Source organism: Nerophis ophidion, linkage group LG25 (assembly GCF_033978795.1).
Source record: "Nerophis ophidion isolate RoL-2023_Sa linkage group LG25, RoL_Noph_v1.0, whole genome shotgun sequence".
Lineage (NCBI taxonomy): Eukaryota > Metazoa > Chordata > Actinopteri > Syngnathiformes > Syngnathidae > Nerophis > Nerophis ophidion.
The window spans coordinates 16,654,569-16,667,480 of record NC_084635.1 but is presented as its reverse complement, the minus strand read 5'-3'; the positions used below and the strand labels follow the sequence as shown (position 1 = coordinate 16,667,480).

The 12,912-nt window shown below is 35.7% G+C and overlaps 1 protein-coding gene and 1 long non-coding RNA gene across 4 annotated transcripts in view; one reads left to right on the top strand and one right to left on the bottom strand.

The window, feature by feature from the left end:
• LOC133543068 (uncharacterized) overlaps nucleotides 1-12,824 on the bottom strand; it is a 32,827-nt gene extending 20,003 nt beyond the window's left edge. Inside the window, exon 1 of the long non-coding RNA XR_009804294.1 lies at nucleotides 12,716-12,824. This is a non-coding gene — a long non-coding RNA (uncharacterized LOC133543068). The remainder of the gene's footprint in view (nucleotides 1-12,715) is intronic.
• Nucleotides 1-12,912, top strand: part of uacab (uveal autoantigen with coiled-coil domains and ankyrin repeats b) — a 91,401-nt gene that overhangs the window by 25,618 nt on the left and 52,871 nt on the right. The gene's annotated exons all lie outside the window — the stretch shown is intronic.

Sequence of the window (12,912 nt, the reverse complement as noted above, 5' to 3'; positions counted from 1 at the left end):
TGAATTTACAGTGTTCTTTTCACATTTTAATTCACCGAGTTACATCAGTGCATTTGTTATGAGTACTAACACATGATGACTAAAAAAATCAACTGCATGATGATGGGACGTCAATCACAGTGGCGATGTCACTCACTGTTGGCTTCTTCCAAGTGAGGAACAAAATAACGTAGAGGTGATGGCACAGTCTTTTTATTAGACACTTGGTTTCTGTGCCAGAACCCCGCAAAGTAGGTATTTAGTAGGTAATCGTTCTACCCAACTAAACTTAAATAAATTAACATTTGGACGACATTGTAGGGATGCAAATAAATTCAAATTGTCCCACAAAAACAAAGAGCTACACAAAGCTCGGCTGAAGAAAATGACAGGAAGCCCAATGTGGCCTAGCCAATCAGCTGCCAGGACAGAAAACTGTTATTGGTCCGCCAATAGTGTGCAACGTGCGATGTCAAATGGGCAAAGTAGCTTCAATGCCTGCTGGTAATATCAAATAAATGTTATGTTTTACATGTATACAAAAAATACCTATTTACAATTTTTTTAATCTGCGATTTTAAAACCATTAAGTGTGGCGGCAACGTTTTCCTTTTTTTAAAATCAAATTATCACCTTTATTTCTATCTGTGTTGGCCCTGTGATGAGGTGGCGACTTGTCCAGGGTGTACCCCGCCTACCGCCCGAATGTAGCTGAGGCCGCATATTCCCCTAAGGGAATAAGCGGTAGACAATGGATGGATTTCTTTGTTGTATTTTTTTCAGAAACATGTTTATTTTTTTTATATATATATATTTTTAATCATTAAAGCAAAATATCTATAAAATTTCCATGTTTGGGGATCTGTTGTATTGTTTATAAAATAAACAGTAATGATCAGTAATTGTGTAATGTATTGGTTTTTGATCACCCTCTTTATCTTTTACATCCGGGATCTTCCACATTAGAACCCTGCTTCATAATTTCAGTATTTATTTTTAGATCCAATTTGGATATTTTCTGTGTTACATTTTTACCACTAATCAATTAATGAAGAATCCTCTTGGTTTTAGGTAAACCCACTTTATTATTCAGTAAGACTTTAGAGCCTACAACACATTAGCGCTATAATCGTCTTTATCCATTCAGGATAAAGTCAGCAAAGTTAATAGTGTTAGATTAGTAGTAGCTTTAGTGTAGATTTAACAATAGTCATCTGTTTTTCACCCACTCAACTAATCAAGAGCAAGGTTTTTGTCTGGTATAACTGAACGGTTTTCAACAATACTGTTAAAACGGCCTTAATTGTGTTTAGGTGTCTTCATATGGGCACTGGCAAGGAGCAAAGTTCACATACCTTGGCCAACAGGAAATCTAATATTCCCACGTGGCAGTGTAAAAGAGAAGGATGAAAAGAAACATCTAAAGAAGTCTTGGTATGAATGAAGGAGCTCAAACTTAGATCTTTTAATTTGATCTAATATGCCTAAACAACAACGAAAGAGAGAGCGGATACAGTACATAGCAAAAATAATAATAATTGCTATTTATAGCGACCCCAAAGGGAATAAGCGGTAGAAAAATGGATGGATGGATAGTTAACAGTTATGTCATGGCACTGTACATTTGCCGAACTAGTAGCACTAATGTTAGTAGTGGGATTTCTTATAGTAAGAGATCATTCGATATGTGTCTGTCCAGGAAAAGGAATAGGAATACCTTCTGTATATACAGTATTTTTGAAAGGGAGTAGTAATTTAACTCTGCACCACTAGAGGGTATATCAGTCTGTCCAACTTGCAGTAGCTAAACTCTGAACAGCCAGTGATCCTGTGTATGAAGCTGAGAAAATCACTGTGTGCCTTATGTCCATAACTCCTCGCATCTCTTCATCTCCTCATATCTTTAATGGTCACAAGCTAACACTAAGTACCCCGAAAAACCAGCTGTCTCAAAAATGGCGCCTTTGCCAATGTAAAAACACTGTTTTGGAAAAGTTATGATATTGCAGCGTATTGCAATACTTTTTCTAATGATATTCTGCTTTTTTTTTTTAAATATTTTAGTATTGATTGTTTTTTTTATTCATTTTTGTAAGTCATGGTTTTCAGCCAATTGTAACCTATAACCTAAGGTTGTTAACCAAACTTTTCTACTACAAAGGAGCCCACTATATTAGCAATCTCACTCTTGATTTTAAGCATATAATATATTATTATATAATCAATAATTATCTCTAACCTACTTACAGTTTACAACCTTGTCAAATGATATGAAACCATGGGTTAATCACAAATATTATTATCAAGGCCGAGGGTCAGGCTGATTTAAAAAATAAATACTAATCAAAAATATACTGCAGAAGAAGAGACTCAAAAACTGATTTAAATTCAATTTACATACATAGAATTATCATACTGATGTGATTATATGTATCAAGTGTTAATTCAAGGCTAAGGCAAAATATCGAAATATATATTGTGTATTGCGATATGGCCTAAAAATATTGAGATATTATAAAAAAGGCCATATCGCCCAGCCCTAATTCTACCTGCATTTTAGCGGCAACACGACAACACTACACTCCCCTTAATAGCTAGCCACCAGGTAGCCACGCTGCTTATTGCACAATACCTACGGTAGCCCAGATGTCACGTACACTTTGGCGGGAGCGGGGGAAGAAAATTGATTTTTGAAAAATGAGAATCGATACTGAATCATACAACATGAGAATGGAGATTTGAATTCAAATAGTTATTTTCCCACACTCCTAGTGCTCGTGGCCTAATTATGAGCTCTGGCCCTATGGTTCAGAAACACTGTCATAGAAAAATTCCACACCTCTGCTCCACAAGGTGTCAATTTAGTGGTGAGCTCGGCAGTAAAGGAAGTAGACAGTTAAGAGAAAGAGGGCATTGCAAATACTCAATTTTATTGTGTCACAGGTATCATGCTTTGTATTGAAAACATGGAAAATGTAATTTACAATGCTGATTGAAGCATTTTCAATGCAACTGTTTTAACTGGCGTATTAGAAACATACTATATATGAAATACATGGGCCACAGTCACATCCATCAATCCATCCATTTTCTACCGCATGTCTCTCTCGGGTTCGTTGTTTGGCGGGAGCCTATCCCAGCTGCATTGAAACGGAAGGCTGGGTACACTCTGGACAAGTCGCAGGGCCAACACAGATAGACAATACATTGATTATGGCAAACACAAAAAATGATAGTTCCTCTCCAAGGTTCTCATAGTCATCATTGTCACCGACGTCCCACTGGGTGTGAATTTTTCCTTGCCCTTATGTGGGCCTACCGAGGATGTCGTAGTGGTTTGTGCAGCCCTTTGAGACACTAGTGATTTAGGGCTATATAAGTAAACATTGATTGATTGATTGATGATATATTTTGAAGCATAATTAAACAAGACGACAAACCGCAACCGTGCAACAACGACATCTAAAATCTCTATTTAGCTGTAAAAAGGATTTTTTTTAAACTCCTTTAAAAAGACATCATCTTATGTCTATTAAGGAGATGAAGTCTATTTTAAGAAGAAACTAGTGCTGTCAAAGTTTGCTCAATTGATAAAAAAACTGTAGATTAATTTCTTGCATTTAAAAAAAAAGTAGCTAAGGCACTTTTACTGTCAGAACAGTCTATTCTATTAAATAATTAAACATGATCATTTTTCCATACATTTATATATTCGTGGCAGCTCTCTAAAGATAGATTTGGAACGTCATTTGGCGCTACCTGTTGCCTCTGTTTATAAATGGGAGTGTGTGAATGTTGAGTTGGGTTGAGCTTGTGTTTATTTCGACCATGCATGCATACAACATGATACATCACAATTTCCAGTATCTCTTTTCAACATGTTCAAAAAGGAGTAAGAAGAAGCAGAGTTTATTTAATCCTATCCCTTTTCCTTTACATAGCAGCTGCTTAAACATTTGTTCACTTCCTGTTCTCAATTTATTCACAATATACTCCTTTAGTAATAACAATAAAAATAAATAAATAAATAATAATTAGTGAAGTAAGTTATATTTCATATGGTGATATAAGTAGGATTATCTAGTAACTGAATGGATGGATGAAATAAATACAGAATGTTTATCATGGTTCTTCTTCTTTGTACTTTGAAGTGGATTATATTAGTACATTTTTTGATTTCTTTGCTTAATTAATTCCATAATTTAATTCCACATACAGCTATACTGAAGGTCTTAAGTGTTGTATGTGCATACATTTTTCTCTAAGATTATATTTCTCCTCTTTTGTTGACATTAATTGTTGTATATTGTTTAGTAGCAGATTGTAGTGTGCTTTGTGTATAATTTTAGCTGTTTGCAAATTCACTGTATTGAGGAATTTCAGTATTTTTCATTAAATAAATAAGGTATTCGTATGTTCTTTACATCCAACATTATGTATTATTCTAACTGATTTTTTTTTGTAACACCGTTAAAGGGGAACATTATCACCAGACATATGTAAGCGTCAATATATACAATGATGTTGCAGAAAAAAGACCATATATTTTTTTAACCGATTTCCGAACTCTAAATGGGTGAATTTTGGCGAATTAAACGCTTTTCTATTTATCGCTCTCGGAGTGATGACGTCAGAATGTGACGTCACCTAGGTAATAAAGCCGCCATTTTCTCAAACACATTACAAACACCGCGTCTCAGCGCTGTTATTTTCCGTTTTTTCGCCTATTTTCTGGAACCTTGGAGACATCATGCCTCGTCGGTGTGTTGTCGGAGGGTGTAACAACACTAACAGGGAGGGATTCAAGTTGCACCACTGGCCCAAAGATGGGAAAGTGGCAAGAAATTGGACAAAATTTGTTCAAAATACGAGGGTGTGGGGAAAGCCGACGAAATGGTCAGTCGTTTGTTCCGCACACTTTACCGATGAAAGCTATGCTACTACAGAGATGGCAAGATTGTGTGGATATCCTGCGACTCTCAAAGCAGATGCATTTCCAACGATAAAGTCAAAGAAACCTGCCACCAGACCCCCATTGAATGTGCCGGAGTGTCTGCACATTTTACCGGCGGTGGTAAGGCAGACATGGCACAGAGATGTATGGATAACCTGCCGATGCAGTTCCAACAATAAAGTCAACTAAATCACAAAGGTGAGTTTTGTTGATGTTGTTGACTTATGTGCTAATCAGACATATTTGGTCGCGGCATGACTGCCAGCCAATCGATACTAACATGCTATTTAGGCTAGCTGTATGTAGATTTGAAACTATATTTACATCCAGCGTTTCCCTCCACCCACATTTAATGCCAAACAAACACTTACCAATCGATGGATTTAAGTTGATCCAGTGTCACAAGATGCGGAACTTCCGATCTTTGGTCTGCACATTTTACCGGCGATGCTAAGGCAAACATGGCCGAATAGCGTCAATAGCTATTCGCTCAATAGCTTCAGTTTCTTCTTCAATTTCGTTTTCGCTATCTGCCTCCATACTGCAACCATCGGTTTCAATACATGCGTAATCTGTTGAATCGCTTAAGTCGCTGAAATCCGAGTCTGAATCCGAGCTAATGTCGCTATATCTTGCTGTGCTATCCGTATTGGCATCACGGGATGATGTCACAGGAAAATGGACGATGGCTTCACAGATAGCGAAAATCAGGCACTTTAAAGCTTTTTTTTAAGGGATATTCTGGATGGGTAAAATTTTGAAAAAAACTTCAAAAAATAAAATAAGCCACTGGGAACTGATTCTTATTGGTTTTAACCCTTCTGAAATTGTGATAATGTTCCCCTTAATGAATGAAGTGTACTTTTGTAATTAATTCCCCATATTTCTGTACAGTAACTCAGATAGGGTAACACTAGCAAACAGTAAAACATAAGGAGTGATTTTTGGTTTAGAACATGTTTTGCTTTATTCATTATTGACGTGTTTCTTGCTACTTTATGTTCTATATTTTTTGCATGAGATTTCCAGTTCATTTTATCATCAATCATTACACCTGGAAATTTGGTTTAATTTACTCTTTCAATTTCTATTCTGTCTATTTGTGTTTGTGTTTGACTTTCCTTTCTACTGTTACTAAATAGCATTATTTTAGTTTTACTGAAGTTTAAGGAATGTAGCTTGTCATTCCACAACCATACAGTAGATGGCATCGGAATTGCTTTAATGCAGGGGTCACCAACCTTTTTGAAACCAAGAGCTACTTCTTGGGTACTGACTAATGCGAAGGGCTACCAGTTTGATACACACTTAAATAAATTGCCAGAAATAGCCAATTAGCTCAATTTACCTTTAAAAAAAAAAAAAAAAAAAAAAAATTATATATATACTGTATATATATATATATATACACAAAATGGGGATTTCTGTCTGTCATTCCATCGTACATTTTTTTTCCTTTTACGGAAGGTTTTTTTGTACAGAATAAATGATGAAAAAAACACTTAATTGAACGGTTTGAAAGAGAAGAAAACAGGAAAAAAAAGAAAATTTAATTTTGAAACATAGTTTATCTTCAATTTTGACCCTTTAAAATTCAAAATTCAACCGAAAAAAAGAAGAGAAATACTAGCTAATTCGAATCTTTTTGAAAAAATTAAATAAATAATTTATGCAACAACCCATATTAGTCATTTTTCCTGATTAAGATTAATTTTAGAATTTTGATGGCATGCTTTAAATAGGTTAAAATCCAATCTGCATTTTGTTAGAATCTATAACAAATTGGGCCAAGCTATATTTCTAACAAAGACAAATCATTATTTCTTCTAGATTTTCCAGAACAAAAATTTTAAAAGAAATTCAAAAGACTTTGAAATAAGATTTGAATTTGATTCTAAAGATTTTCTAGATTTTCCAGAATAATTTTTTGGGAATTTTAATCATAATAAGTTTGAAGAATTATTTCACAAATATTCTTCGTTAAAAAAACAGAAGCTAAAATGAAGAATTAAATTAAAATGTATTTATTATTCTTTACAATAAAAAAAATAAATTTACTTGAACATTGATTTCAATTGTCAGGAAAGAAGAGGAAGGAATTTAAAAGGTAAAAGGGTATATGTGTTTAAAAACCCTAAAATAATTTTTAAGGTTATATTTTATCTCCAAAATTGTCTTTCTGAAAGTTATAAGAAGCAAAGTAAAAAAATAAATGAATTTATTTAAACAAGTGAAGACCAAGTCTTTAAAATATTTTCTTGGATTTTCAAATTCTATTTGAGTTTTGTCTCTCTTAGAATTCAAAATGTCAAGCAAAGCGAGACCAGCTTGCTAATAAATAAATACAATTTAAAAAATAGAGGCAGCTCACTGTTAAGTGCTGCTATTTGAGCTATTTTTAGAACAAGCAAGCGGGCGACTCATCTGGTCCTTACGGGCTACCTGGTGCCCGCGGGCACCGCGTTGGTGACCCTTGCTTTAATGCAACTCATACTTACCTGTCTGCCAGATAATGTGTTGTTTCCAACTTAGTGACTCTGTCTCTGTCTCTGGCTATGGCTACATTCACGCAGCAAAGTAGGATCACCCAAAAATAAATAATTTCAGCAAAACATTTTCAAAGCATAATTGTTTTTTTTTTGGGGTCGGGTGATTTTTTTTTTTTAAAGATATCAAATTGGTTTTTTTTGGTTTTTTTTTTTGGCAAATCCGATCTTTTTATGTAGTCGTTTAGCATTAAAAAAAAATTCCATGTCTAATTTGAACACAAACTGACTCGCATACCTACATGATGTTACACGTGCTGCAGTGTTTATGGAACTAAACATGGCTCCAGTTCTATTAGGTTTCAGTCCCTGCACATTTGTGGCAATTTCAAGGATTTCCTGCAATCAAAGTCAACATTATCTCAATCTAATTATTGTGCGTGGAAGATTGACGAATGAGAGGGCAGGCATTTTGGCTAGACTACATTTACACTGCAGGCCAAAGTTGGCAAAATCAGATTTTTTTTGGATCTGATTTTTTTCCAGCTGACTGTTTACACTTCAAGTAAAATGGGATTTCAGTGTAATCCCGCACAGGCCCCAATGTGGCTTCGACGTCACGTGCATGCGCACTTTGATAAAGTAAAAATAAAGGAAGTTGACCGAGAGGAAGTCGCTACTACGACAAAATGAAATAAAAGTCGCAATATATATGAAAATGTTGTCTTCTAAAATTTAGTGTGTGCGGCTTTTATCCGGTGCGCTCTATAGTCCTGAAAACACGGTAGGTCTTCATAAGCCTGGGTCGATAATCGATAAATCAATTAACAAACGATAAATGAAAATTAAGTCTGTACCTTTTCAAGCATCGCTAAATTGCCATGTGGTTATGTCAGTACGAACTTTAGGAGCCTCAACACTTTTAATCAGTTTCAGAAGATGCGCGTGTTTGTGCCAAAACAGAAGGAAAAGAAGGGGGTTAATTTACTTGTAATAGTTAAGTGTCTGTGATTCTTTGTGTGGCGAGTCTGGGCCGGTGGCCCGCTAACATCATACAGTGCAACAAATTAGTATGTAGTCGCGAACATGATCACAAAACCATACCAAATCCTACCCCATCAGTGCGGGAATATTTCAGTTCAAACGTTTGGAACTAGATTAAGTCTATTAATACAGAGAAGCCATTTTGCCCAATGCGCTCGAATACAACAAACCTTCACGCCCACTTGAAGCACAACCAGCTGACAGTTTACACTCACTTTGTGTTTGGTGTACAGGTTCAGTGCAAAAAAAATGGTGTGCGTCCCACAGAAAGTGTGGTTGAATATATCGCCATAGACCTGCTGCCGTTTGATAAAATTAAAATACTAGCATTTCTAAAAATGCTGCATAACATTTGTCATGTTATGTCATTATTGTGACTCTCGCTCGGAATCTGCCATACTTCATTTTTTTTTGTTTTGTTTTGTTTTGCAAATGACCTGTAATAAATCCTCTTATAGTGGAGTGTTTTTATTGTTATTCTGCACTTTTGTTTAAAAGGGTCCTAATTTATGATTGTCATTTAAGTAATATACAACTCTACCTCTGCCGACATGTGATTTATTGAAGTGCAACTTTGCTTGTCAATTTATTTTGAAGTTTGTTATGCTAACATATCCGAGAAAGGAAATACTTGCATAATTATGTATTTTTATTACATCAGTGGTTAATTTGGTCTCAAAAAATTAATGGCAATAGTATTGTTTATCGGTAATAATTTGTAGGTCAATATATTGTCGGGCACTTTTTGTTGTCGACCCATGCCTTGGTCTTCATGGTTGTTGCTAAGTTTCGCATAGCTGATGTCATGCTGTTCTTTAGACCGCTAACTCGCGAAGACTCTGGCTTTGTTCTCTCAGAAGTCCAAGGTATTTTTCTAAAACACAATATTAATCAACACTTACACAATCATCATAATTCCATGAATAATTGATCAGCCCTTGTATAAAAATGCTGCTGTCGGAATAAATGAATATGTTGAGAGTAAGCAAAAGCCTGCCACCATGCAGATGGAATGTCCTTACAGTGCCAGGACTGAGCTGTAAAAACATAAGTAGTGTGAAACTTAGCCCTTGTTCAGTCCTGGTGGAGAAGTTTATAATAGAAGTTATTTTGGGGTGCACTCTTTGTGGGTCTTTTATCACGTTTCAGAATTTATTCCGTTTTTTATCAACTGGTAGCCATTAAAAGTACAGTTAAGATCCTACATTCAAACAGATTTTACTTTGGTATTGTTCACCCAAAATAACCTATAAATACATTAAAAAAAAGAATATATATATATATATATATATATATATATATATATATATATATATATATATATGCGCTGTGGAATACATAATCTCGCTTTTGTAATGTTTATATTCTAATGTTCTAATGCATTAAAACTTGGTCACATTCAGAATTAGTACCAGCATATTTCGTAAACATTGCAGCGACACAGATACTGTAATATTATCTTAATTTTATGACTGATAGAGCTTGGGTTTTAGCTTCTCCTTGCCAATGTATATTGCACCAATAAATCAGGGGGTCACAGTGATTTTTAAGAGCATGCAGCTATTCCGATGCCATATATCATTGGTGTCAGTGATGATAGAATATGACAACTGGTTATTAGGGTCTTATTTTGGCCTAGTCACTGGCCAAATGTCATGATATTGTGCTAAGCGGTGATATTTCAATCACAATTGTATCCCTATATTGGGAATGTTTTGTTCATCATGACAATATAAGAGGTTATTAAATGTTAATTTGTCAAACTGCACCTCATTAACTGAGGAACATTTTGTAAACCAATTTATTTGAATTAAAAAGTACATTTGAAGTTTTTCACACTCAACAAAAATACTTGTTGCAAAAAGTGCTTAAACATTGCGTTTCTCTCCAGCTAACTAGTTGAGACTGACAGCCATGTCCACTATGGGTTTCATCTGACCAAGGAACTTTCCTCCAGAAGGTCTTATCTTTGTCCCGGGGACAAAGATAAGATGAAACAAAAATTGAGCTGTTTGGGCACAATACCCAGCTATATGTTTGGAGGAGAAAAGGTGAGGCCTCTAATCCCAGGAACCCCACTCCTACCGTCAAGCATGGTGGTGGTAGTATTATGCTCTGCGCTTGTTTTGCTGCCGATGGAACTGGGGCTTTAAATGGCACAATGAAAAAAAGAAGATTACCTCCAAATTATTCAGGACAACCTAAAATGATCAGCCTGGAGGTTGGGTCTTGGGTGCAGTTGGGTGTTCCAACAGGACAATGACCCCAAACACACGTCAAAATTGGTAAAGGAATGACTCAATCAGCATAGAATTAAGGTTTTAGACTGGCCTTCTCATAATCCTGACTTAAACGTGTGGACAATGCTGAAGAAACATGTCCATTTCAGAAAACCAACACATTTAACTGAACTGCACCAATTTTGTCAAGAGGACTGGTCAAAAATTCAACCAGAAGCTTGTGGATGGCTACCAAAAGTGCCTTATTGCAGTGAAACTTGCCAGGGGACATGTAAGCAAATATTAACATTGCCGTATGTATACTTTTGACCTAGCAGATTTGGTCACATTTTTGGTAGACCTATAATAAATTTACAAAAAAAAAAAAAGCTTCATGAATGTTTTTTGCGACCAACAAGTATGTGTTCCAATCACTCGATCACAAAAAAATTAGAGTTGTACAAAGTATTAGAAACTCAAGACAACCATGACATTATGTTCTTTACAAGTGTATGTAGCTTAAAAGAACAACCAGTATTTTGGTATACTGACTCTCTGACAAATACATGGAATTGCAACCATCATTGTGCGATCCCAAACTTCTGGTGTATGTGGTCTTTTTTTCCATTCTCCGTTAGCTTCACTCATCCCTTTCACCATTACAACATAAGGAATTTGCATTTACATCGCACTGCCCGTTAACCTTTTTAAAAATGTTTTTATTGTAATGATTTTATGATTGTGACAAGCCAGACAAACTCAAAACTTGCTTAATCGCCCAGACCTACCTCTGCCTCAGTTTGGCGGCATCTGGCTAAAGTAATCTGCCTAGTTTGTAGCTATCTTTATCCAAATGTGACTTTTTACAGCAGAGACATTTTTTTTGTAAAAATATGTGAAATTGGGAAAGTGTAGATATCATTTTAGTCCAATGGGGAACGTATGTGTGGTTATCACGTCTCAAAGTGGGCAAAATAATCCATTTTAAGATGCATCACAACTAGAATGTGGGTGATTCATAAATCGATGGATAAATGTCCAAACATCGATTATTTGCGTATGTTGAATGAAGTAATACGGTTCTAAAATATGGTATTGATGCTCATGTTCGCTAGACATTACATGGTTCAAACTACGGCAAGCACGGTAGAACAATTAGCTAACATTCTTTTAACAATAAGTGTTAATTGGATTTATGCAAACATACAGAGGAGGGAAGAATAGGAAACGAGCTCTGCTAGCCGCGGCGCTATGCTAGCTTTAATGTGAAGTAGTGAAACAAAAAAAGAACAGATGATTTATACACTTCAACAGAAGGCTGAAAAGAACCCCAGCGTTACAGTCGAGAGTAACCAACTAAAAAAAAATAGGTCAGTAATAGTATCCTCACAGCATGGCAACACATATGTCAGCCATAGATATGTCTTCGGGTCGCAAGTTTATGGCAACTGGGGCCAAAATGTCTTAACATTCTGTGGGTTTTGAAGGCACAGAAATTAAAAGGATCCCAGCTCGATCTCAAAACATTAGTTGTGTGTTTAAAGTGGCTCTCTTATGCAAAAGCCTTTTGAGACATGTTTAAGGGCTGTATAAGTAAACATTGATTGATTGAAAAATAACCTTTCTAACCTGATTGTACCTGCTTATGTGTATTTGGGATCTGCATAGCTCCTGAAAATATTAAATCAAACCGTGGAAGAATTGCAGAGATGTTTACAAAACAATCTTGCCTTCCTTCCTACTTCCTCCAAATGGTCTGTTTGGAATTTGTCAGTCCTTTAACGTAGTAACTGCTAAATAATTACTTTATAAGACTAAGTAACATGTTACGTTACTACTTACTACAAAACTAATGTGAGTACTCTCAACACTGGTTGTCTTGCTATAAAAGACTTGGGCAACATTAAGCACTGTGCACGTTTTGTTTTAGATACCGGTATGTATCGTATATCGCCACTCAGCCTAAAAATATCGCCCAACCCTGCTTGGAAATAAAAGAGCACATTCCACAAGCAAGCTGCACTTTCTCTTACCTTATCCTGTGCAAGGAATTTGATTTTCTGTGTAATATTTGATGTGTCTTTTGAGATCCTTGTATCCTTGGCGAGCTGCTCGGAAAGAGTTGGCAAGCTACGTGTAGTTTGCAAGCAATGCATTAGAGACCCATGAACTGTTGCCTTGATTATATATTCATACGCCAGGTGACAGAAGTCTTTCAACATATATAAAA